Genomic DNA, 11,151 nt, shown 5'->3' with positions numbered 1-11,151 from the left:
GGAAGTAGCATTGGATAAGCTCATGAAATCATACATGAGATATTCAAGTGTTAATATATGGATAGAGGATGTGAGTCTAGCATGTGGATAGAGTTCACTAAACGTGCTTCGGGTCACACCAACATACAAAATTCAGAGAAAGACTGAGAGTTTGGCATCATGGGTTGAAGTTTAACCTAGCAATCACGCCCTTAGAGCACACACACTTTTTTTTTTTATAGTGATGTGCCCTTGAAACTCTCTCTCTCTCTCTCTCCTGCTAATACTTTTTGACAAGCCTAAATATTTCCTTGAACCGAGGTAGGACATTTCACATTGGTCCTAACGTGACTAATGATAATCTCTATACTATATTCTTTGAATATGAAATGGCCTATAAATCCCCTAACTTTGCTTATTGAGATTATAGGGTTCTCATACTTCATGGAACCTTGGTTCGCCTTGGATACTCCTTTTTATAATATATACATTTAAACAACTGAAAAATAAAGTTGCTAGCTAAAGGCCCCTTAAGGCTTACCTAACCTTTTAAACTCCTTAGTTAAACCCAATGTCCTTTCTCGTCTTGTGACGGATCTCACCCTGTACTATCTGCCCTCACCTAACAACCATTGTATTTCTTCCTCCTCGTGTGCCTATTGGCTCGATATGCTGAAGATTTGTAACGTGTAAGTGTTGAAGGTTTGCTGAAAATTTTGGCTTGGCCGGGTTATTCCTTTGTATATTTGGTATCAAAATTCATTTTTTCAAGTTTCCCTAAGGATATCCCATTATTCTCAACCTTTGTTGAGGTTGTTCTTACTCAAAAAAGTCTTTTTCTTGGAGGATGTATGTATGTATAGCCACCTACACTACAGGCTTGGATGGCTTTGATTGTGATGGACAATTGCTTCAAGTCAACTATACAATGTAGTCAACTATACAATGTAGTTTTGGGGGGTTTTTGTGGATCAATATCATGCTATTGCTGTTTCCCTAATAAATGAATTTGTCCTCCTCATATAGAGTGGACTATTTGGGCTATAGTACTGTTTCCTCAAAGAAAATCCCAATTTTATGCATTTCTATCTTTACTAAAGTTATATCTTTTGTTGTTATCCTGTTCTTCTAAAGACCTGCTAGTTAGTGGCTCTATTTATGGGATGATGTATATATTATAAGCTCTGGCCTTACTGGATAAAAATGGATGGTGTGATACCTTTGGATACTTTTGATTGTTTAGGCAATATAATGAATACTGACCTAGATATTTTGTTTGGATAAGCATAAAATTCTATACTAATCAGTCTGTTTGTTACCTTGTGCTGATTTCTTTCCCACAATAGATGGATGCTTTAGATTTCTTGGCTTTTATATTTGAAATGATTTCCCCAGGGGGAGCTTTATGACCTTGATGAATCTGACAATAGGCTAGTTTTTGATTACTTATATCACGTATTGGGCTTAATTTTCTCACAATTATCTTATTCTTTTACTTACATTATTAGCTTTTAACACTATTGCTAATGTTTCTTGTAACCAATGTTTTTTGAAAAAGCTGCATATTTTGGCCTTTCAAAGCTAACTGGATGCTTCTTGGTGGTTTATTCTATTATTTTGTAAGCACTCAATACTCCTGCCCTAAAAATCACCTTGCTTTACTTAGTACCAAGCTTGGGGAACTTCTGAAAATAACTTTGAACATGGTGTTTTGACTCCATTTTACTGATACTTTTGAATTCTATGTTTTTTTTTTGGTAGTATTGGTTAGTTATGTTTTGCCTAAAAACTAATCGAGCTTGATCTCCTAATTTAACTATATCACCCTCTCTTATAAATGATTAGCATAACCTGTGTTTGATTACGCTAGTTCTAGTCTAGTTACTTATTTTGCTAACTAGTGGGATCTGTACTAACAAAGCTCAATTTTTTTTTGTAAATTTGAAATAATAAAGGGCTTTGGATTAGGATGGATCACTATGTAGTGCTCTATATTCTAGTTTCTCCAAAGCGATTGATTCTATAGCGATAAGAGATTGATGAAACTAGCAGTTGTTGGCTTTAAAGAGAGGGTGCAATGTAGTAAAAAATATAGAGTATATGTGTTTTAGGCCACCTTTCTTTGAGTAATAAATGCCAAGCTATGCATTTTTCTTTAATCCGCTTGATACACTTGGTCTTGACGGTCAGCGTGTTACTCTTTCGTGTCGTGAGGAATGGTTTTCTAACATATCATAGGAACTCTAAAAGTGTATTCTAGATTCCATTTCTCATTATATAGTTTTTTTGGTTGAATGAATGTAAGGAAAAATTATTATGGAAAAGACGTGGGGGCTCTTGTGATAAATTGTAACACATTCACTTGCGAGCAATAATAGATTCACAAGTAGGAAATATAAATTGGTCGTCCATATTGCTAGAGGAAAATAAATTATTAGAAGAAGTTATCTAGTGGGGTTTAAGTTTTCATGATTATCTTAAATTTAGGAATTACCTATTACAACATTTTGTACCACTCTAAAAAATTCTCCTAATGGTGAGAATAAGAAACAAGGCCAAACTTTTATTAAGACTTGTCTAAATAGGCAAGTTATTTTGGTGCATCTTAAATAGATTTAGATTATATTGTTACCTAAAAGAGGTGATGACTGTGTCTTGTTGTAAATTCTTACAAAAATAAAGATTCTTACAAAATATAGCATTTTTTGGTGTTAACTTGGTGGATTTGGATTGATGGCTCGACAAAACAAAGTGTCTATTTCCAAATGTATGAGAGGAAGATTTGCTATTAGGAAATATACAAGGGGGTCACTTGATGACAGGTTTATTGAATAACGTAAAAGAACAATTATTTGTTCCTTACCTGTCAAAGGGGTAATGACCTTTGGTATGATATTTTGATTTTAAATTTTTTGGCTATTTCATTTATCGTATAGGGATAGTTGCTAAACTAATATAGATAACGACTAATAGGTTTTTTGACACTTGCCATATGGAGTCCTATCGGGTGGCAAGCGAGATTTTTTGAGCGAGAAAAAATCTGAGCAAATGAATGAAAAATTAGTCAGAACGTTTGAAGTTTTTCTTGTGCCAAAAGATAATGGTTAGCTTGTAGCTCTAGCCGATGGTATTGATTATGCGTATGTAACTCAAACTCCATGGATCATTACTCTCTCAATTCATATCAAGACCTTATCATTATTTTTCACTTACGTTAAAAAAACATACCACTTCACACATTCTTTCCTTTGGAAGGCCAAAAACTATCAAGTGCCCTACTTCACGGGAGTTGTCCGCTAAGTACACAAAATTTAAAGAAAGAACTCTTGTTCCTAAACTCTAGTTCTAAAAAAGGACTACGGGCACAACCAATATACATAAAATTCTATCACAGTGGCTCCATTGTGCAAAATGCATGCCATTTCAAAAAAAGCAACACAAATTTTAGCAGATTTTTGGAGCTTTGTGGGTAAAGGCATGGATGTGATTGATAGCCCTCAACTCTCCCGGCCTCCTTTACTTGCAAAGATAAACATCGTTGTTTCTATAGTTACGTTCTTTTCATATAAGTCCTTGTGTTAAGAGTTTTGACTATTACTATGAAATAATGTATTCATATTTGAGCGATCAAAATATTTGTAATTTTTCCCTATAATAGAGTTCAATTTGGATTCTCATCATTTGTGTGCTTGAGTACCTAGCAAGTGTCGAGAGCACTGACATTTTCTCTAAATTATTTGGTATTTTCAATTTCAAGAAATTCGGATGTTGAACAACGTAGGGGATGAATTTTTTAGAAGAATAGGGTTTCAATTGAGACCTACTAATCGTATCCAATTTTATTACCTAGAATTTTCAAAGATTCCCTTCTCAAATTTGCAAGCAATTGTCCATCTATACTATCTATTAAGCAGATAGACATTCAGGGGCCACGTGGCACAGTTTACCTCATCCGGTAGTGTGGCTCTGCAGTTGATCCGGCAACAATGAGAACAGTGCGAGCGCAGTTAGAGAGAGAGAGAGAGAGAGAGAGAGGTGCAGCTATAGAGAGAGAGAGAGAGAAACGTGCAGCTATAGCTTCTCTCTCTCTAGGTACTACAATCACTCGCAGCCTCCGCTCAAACATGTGTATCCAGGGTCCTAGCCAGCATTGGTGAGAGAGAGAGAGAGAGAGAGAGAGAGAGAGAGAGAGAGAGAGAGAGAGAGAGAGAGAGAGAGAGAGAGAGAGAGAGGGAGGGTTGGCTAGGCGACAGAGAGAGAGAGAGAGAGAGGGTCCTAGCCAGCGTTGGTGACAGAGAGAGAGAGAGAGCACCTCGTAACCCGCCTCTCGACGTCCTCACCAACCCTGGCATTGAGGCCTTCCCAACACCGCACCCGCTTTGGGGTCTTCTGGGATTGGTTCGCAATTCACTAATCTTGATAAAGGTTTGAGATCAAGCTGGCTTTTGCTTCTTACACTCATCGCCCAAAATTATTGCCGCGGCCGTATCCTGGAGGAGCTTCACATTTGTGACAATGCAAGCGAGGACTATCACGTAGCGGACGGTGCAAAGACTACATTGAATATGGAGGCATCCTTATTTCCAACAACCCTTTGTTATCTCCACATCAGGGGCTACTACTTCCTGCGGATGCGACCTCTTGCTCTTGCCAAGTGGGGGGAAAGCCCCTTGCTGACCATGCTTGACCACCTTGAGGTAGGCGGCCCACTGTATCACATGGTGATCTGAGAGAGAGAGAGAGAGAGAGAGAGAGAGAGAGAGAGAGAGAGAGAGAGAGAGAGACTGCCATCGTCGAGCTGCCAATTCCCCTCCCCCCTTCATGGCGAAAACACTGCAACCTTGCTTTGGTCAACGTTGTGATTGTGATCAAGCTTAACCTTAGACAAGACCCCACATTAATGTCTCTCTCTCTCTCTCTCTCTCTCTCTCTCTCTCTCTCTAACCTTAGAGTATATGTGTTTTAGGCCACCTTTCTTTGAGTAATAAATGCCAAGCTATGCATTTTTCTTTAATCCGCTTGATACACTTGGTCTTGACGGTCAGCGTGTTACTCTTTCGACCATAGCATAGGAACTCTAAAAGTGTATTCTAGATTCCATTTCTCATTATATAGTTTTTCTGGTTGAATGAATGTAAGGAAAAATTATTATGGAAAAGACGTGGGGGCTCTTGTGATAAATTGTAACACATTCACTTGCGAGCAATAATAGATTCACAAGTAGGAAATATAAATTGGTCGTCCATATTGCTAGAGGAAAATAAATTATTAGAAGAAGTTATCTAGTGGGGTTTAAGTTTTCATGATTATCTTAAATTTAGGAATTACCTATTACAACATTTTGTACCACTCTAAAAAATTCTCGTAATGGTGAGAATAAGAAACAAGGCCAAACTTTTATTAAGACTTGTCTAAATAGGCAAGTTATTTTGGTGCATCTTTAATAGATTTAGATTATATTGTTACCTAAAAGAGGTATTGACCGTGTCTTGTTGTAAATTCTTACAAAAATAAAGATTCTTACAAAATATAGCAATTTTTTTGGTGTTAACTTGGTGGATTTGGATTGATGGCTCGACAAAACAAAGTGTCTATTTCCAAATGTATGAGAGGAAGATTTGCTATTAGGAAATATAAAGGGGGTCACTTGATGAAAGGTTTATTGAATAACGTAAAAGAACAATTATTTGTTCCTTACCTGTCAAAGGGGTAATGACCCTTTGGTATGATATTTTGATTTTAAATTTTTTGGCTATTTCATTTATCATGTAGGGATAGTTGCTAAACTAATATAGATAACGACTAATAGGTTTTTTGACACTTGCCATATGGAGTCCTATCGGGTGGCAAGCGAGATTTTTTGAGCGAGAAAAAATCTGAGCAAATGAATGAAAAATTAGTCAGAACGTTTGAAGTTTTTCTTGTGCCAAAAGATAATGGTTAGCTTGTAGCTCTAGCCGATGGTATTGATTATGCGTATGTAACTCAAACTCCATGGATCATTACTCTCTCAATTCATATCAAGACCTTATCATTATTTTTCACTTACGTTAAAAAAACATACCACTTCACACATTCTTTCCTTTGGAAGGCCAAAAACTATCAAGTGCCCTACTTTACGGGAGTTGTCCGCTAAGTACACAAAATTTAAAGAAAGAACTCTTGTTCCTAAACTCTAGTTCTAAAAAAGGACTACGGGCACAACCAATATACATAAAATTCTATCACAGTGGCTCCATTGTGCAAAATGCATGCCATTTCAAAAAAAGCAACACAATTTTTAGCAGATTTTTGGAGCTTTGTGGGTAAAGGCATGGATGTGATTGTAGCCCTCAACTGTCCCGGCCTCCTTTACTTGCAAAGATAAACATTGTTGTTTCTATAGTTAAGTTCTTTTCATATAAGTCCTTGTGTTAAGAGTTTTGACTATTACTATGAAATAATGTATTCATATTTGAGCAATCAAAATATTTGTAATTTTTCCCTATAATAGAGTTCAATTTTGATTCTCATCATTTGTGTGCTTGAGTACCTAGCAAGTGTCGAGAGCACTCACATTTTCTCTTTGGTATTTTCAATTTCAAGAAATTCGGATGTTGAACAACGTAGGGGATGAATTTTTTAGAAGAATAGGGTTTCAATTGAGACCTACTAATCGTATCCAATTTTATTACCTAGAATTTTCAAAGATTCCTTTCTCAAATTTGCAAGCAATTGTCCATCTATACTATCTATTAAGCAGATAGACATTCAGGGGCCACGTGGCACAGTTTACTTCATCCGGTAGTGTGGCTTTGCAGCTGATCTGCTAACACTGAGAACAGTGCGAGCGCAGCTAGAGAGAGAGAGAGAGAGAGAGAGAGAGAGAGAGAGAGAGAGAGAGAGAGACGTGCAGCTATAGAGAGAGAGAGAGAGAAATGTGTAGCTATAGCTGCTCTCTCTCTAGGTACTACAATCACCCGCAGCCTCAGCTCAAACATGCGTATCCAGGGTCCTTGCCAGTGTTGGCGAGAGAGAGAGAGAGAGAGAGAGAGAGAGAGAGAGAGAGAGAGAGAGAGAGAGAGAGAGAGAGAGAGAGAGAGAGAGCACCTCTTAACCCGCCTCTCGACGTCCTCACCAACCCTGGCATTGAGGCCTTCTCAGCACCGCACCCACTTTGGGGTCTTCTAGGATTGGTTCGCAATTCACTGATCTTGATAAAGTTTTGAGATCAAGCTAGCTTTTGCTTCTTACACTCATCGCCCAAAATTATTGCCGCGGCCGTATCCTGGAGGAGCTTCACATTTGTGACAATGCAAGCGAGGACTATCACGTAGCGGACGGTGCAAAGACTACATTGAATATGGAGGCATCCTTATTTACAACAACCCTTTCTTATCTCCACATCAGGGGCTACTACTTCCTGTGGCCGCGACCTCTTGCTCTTGCCAAGTGGGGGGAAAGCCCCTTGCTGACCATGCTTGACCACCTTGAGGTAGGCGGCCCACTGTATCACATGGTGATCAGAGAGAGAGAGAGAGAGAGAGAGAGACTACCATCGTCGAGCCGCCAATTCCCCTCCCCCCTTCATGGCGAAAACACTGCAACCTTGCTTTGGTCAACGTTGTGATTGTGATCAAGCTTAACCTTAGACAAGACCCCACATTAATGTAACTCTCTCTCTCTCTCTCTCTCTCTCTCTCTCTCTCTCACCAACTAAATAACTAAGGAAGGGTTGACAGTGACAATTTCTTTTGACAGGCAATTTTCCAAGCCCCCTTTTGTATCCTTTGTGTAATTCAATCAGCTTACATAATTTGCCATATATAGTGTAAGTTTAATTTGTCATATATTGCAATTTCGAGATTCTAGCATGTTAAATCACATTTGAAGCACCTACTCTGAGAGACAAAATAGACTTTGCGGGAAAAAATAGGTGTTAATTTTAGGCCCTGGCCCCCGTTTTCTCAAGGTTCTTGGACATCATCTTCGAAAAAATTCACACGAAGTCTTGACATGGTTGCATCTAAAAAAGCTAAAGAACAACCTAATAGGCTTTGTGAGTAGAGTAGGTTTCAAAGGGTTCTTTTGAATTGGACAAGAGCAGACCGAGGAAGAGGTCAAAGGAAGGCCTCTCAAGAAATCTCAATTGCACAAGTGGAAAAGGCCTAGAGTGTGGGATGCATTGATTGCAAGATATGCCCAACATGGGTAGAGAGTCGGACAGACAAGGAGCTATGTACCCCCTCAACCCTTCTGAAATTTGGCGCTCAAAACCACGTTGAATTCTGCCATGCAACAACCTTCACAGCGAGTAAGGGTATGGTCACACGAGGCTTAGTTATTAGTTATTAATAACTATGCCAACTATGCAAAGACAAAGCATTAAATGAATAACTAAGTCTCTTGCATGGTCACGCGAAGCTTAGTTATTTATTCATCCTCCCAACTATGCCTTGAGCTTCACAACTATGCCAAAATTGGCATAGTTACAAAGTGTAGGCTTATTAACTCATTTAATGCTCCCTTCTGCGTGTGACCAAGAATGAGGCTTAGTTATTTGTTCAAATAACTGATAACTAAGCCTCGCGTGACCATTGCCTAAGATGGTGCCCAACTGCAGAGATTAACATAAAGAACTTGCCATCTATTCCGTCGAACCAGCTTTAAAAGATCTACATAACAAACCCTTTTGTGCCCAAGCAGAGCGTAGACGTCACACGTGATGAGAAAATTCAACCTACACGAACAGATCCCTTCAGCATGGAAACTCCACGGCCAATGAGCTCTTGAGTCCCCGCTGCTACATTTTAGCTTTTTTCACTTTCCCTTTCGAATGTGGTGGTTGCATTCTAGGATCTCTACTTCTCATGCCTCATTGCGGGATATGCCCACCAACTTGGGCAGGGCCAAGGAGCGCCTCTCCGCCATTTTCAGCAGATGCGACGTCGTGCTTGGCACTACCTTGGTCGAGATGTATGCCAAATGTGGTTCACTTCATAAAGCACCAAAAGTGCTTGAGGAGCTTACTGTTCCGGATGTCGTCTCTTGGAATGCACTGATTGCAAGATATGTCCAACTTGGGCAGGACCAAGGAGCTTTGGGCATTTTTAGCGGATGCGAAGTGAGCGTATCTATCCAAATGCAATCGCATACGTTGTAGCCTGTTTTTAGGTCATGCAGAGAGAGGGCATCTCTCATGATGCAATGTTGTCTCAAGGAGTGCACTGATTGCAGGATATGTCCAACTTGGGTAGGGCTAAGGAGCTCTGGGCGTTTTTTAGCGGATGCGAAGCGAGGGTGTTTATCCAAATGCAATCACATACGCCGTAGGCTGTTTTTAGCTGATGCAGAGAGAGGGCATCTCTCAGGACGCAATGTTGTCTCAAGGAATGCATTGATTGCAAGATATGCCCCAACTTGGGCAAGGCCTGGCATTTTTCAGCGGCTGTTAAGCGAGGGTGTCTATCGAAATGCATACGCTCTAGGTTGTTTTGAGCTAATGCAGAGAGAGGGCATCTCTCATGATGCAATGTTATCTCAAGGAGTGCATCGATGCAACAAGGTTAGGTAAGGAAGAGAAAGATCTTTTTTTAACGTTTGTAGAGAGAGTGCATCTCTCCAAATGCGATCAGGTACACTTGCACCTTGAAGGCATGTGGCATTAGACAAGATGGTAATATGGACAAAAGAATTCGGGATGATATTGTTACTCAGTAGTTGTTGAAACAAAATATTGTGCTTGGCACTACCTTGGTCATCATGCTTTGCACTACCTTGGTCGACATGTATGCCTAATGTGGTGCACTTCATAAAGCACAGAACATACTTTAGGAGCTTCCTGTCCAAGATGTCGTCTATTGACATGCACTAATTGTGGGATATGCCTCAAGGAGTGCATTGATTGTAGGATATGCCCAACTTGGGTAGGGCCAAGGAGGTCTGGGGATTTTTCACTTCTCTCTCTCTCATTGAAGGTAGAGAGAAAGGAAAATCCGTATGAAATGTTTGCAAGCATAAATGAAAATGCACAATATCTTCTCCCTCCCCCCCTCTCTCTCTCTCTCTCTCTCTCTCTCTCTCTCTCTCTCTCTCTCTCTCTCTTGCACCCAACATGGAGTGGAATAAATCGACAAATGACATCATGTAATCAAGTATCATTAAATTTAATTTGTGTCATAGTAAGAGCGAGCGAAACCCGCCGGTAGGCGGGTCGCGCAAGCAAGTGGAGCTAAAAACAGCTAGAAAAACATGCGAGCTGAAATTGGGTGTGCACGATTGAAGACACACTTGCTAGTCTGACCATCCTATTCTCCTCACTGTCAATGGTGCAGCTCCACCTTAAAAAAAAAAGCTTGGCCATCTTTGCCAAACTCTCCTCCCAGTTCCTTAACTTGCTCCTATGCCACTTGATTAATGTCATACCTGCTCGTGTTGTTGCTCTACTCCTACCATCTACAGGCCTTCTAATCTTTTACTCTCCAAGGCATCCCAAAAGGTTAACTCAATCGTGGCACCGTACTCTTTTCCTTTTAAAAGTCTTGAAGGTTTGGTCTTTTTTCAGCCTGGTGAAAGCCGTATGAAATTGGCCGCGTCGATAGGGAAGATTTGGAATGGTTGAAACAAAATGGATAAAGCTAATATCTAAATAAAATCGAGTCTAAATCCACCATGTCAACACGGATACTACTTTCGGACGACTGACAAAAGCCATTGAAACCATAATGGGACAAAGGCCTTTCTCATTTGCTCTTGTTTAATCACTTTGCAGTAAACAACTTTCACACAGTTTACGAGACTCTAGTATCGAGTCTACATTTGTTTGAAACTTGCTGTGTCGGCAGGGATGGAGAGAAGCCATTGAGACCGTACTGGGACAAAGGACTTGCTCAATCATTAAAATCTAAAGCATGTGAACCTTCTCTCTCTCTCTCTCTCTCTCTCTCTCTCTCTATCTCTATATATATATATATATATATATATATATATATATATATATAAAATCTCTAAAAGAGTGCGCGCGCCGAAGTTTTTTTTTTTTTTTTTTTTGAGAGAGAGAGAGAGAGGACTTTAAAAATTTGTTGAACAAAGCCGCCTGAGACTCTGAGAGTGAGTGAGTTGCTTCTTTTTACCTTTTGACATAATTGCCTTTTGACAGATTACGTGCTAAGCACTCAAAAACGGATCTCAATT

The sequence above is a fragment of the Adiantum capillus-veneris genome, chromosome 1 (assembly GCF_014529385.1).
Source record: "Adiantum capillus-veneris isolate H3 chromosome 1, ASM1452938v2, whole genome shotgun sequence".
Lineage (NCBI taxonomy): Eukaryota > Viridiplantae > Streptophyta > Polypodiopsida > Polypodiales > Pteridaceae > Adiantum > Adiantum capillus-veneris.
Note: the sequence above shows the minus strand (reverse complement) of the source record.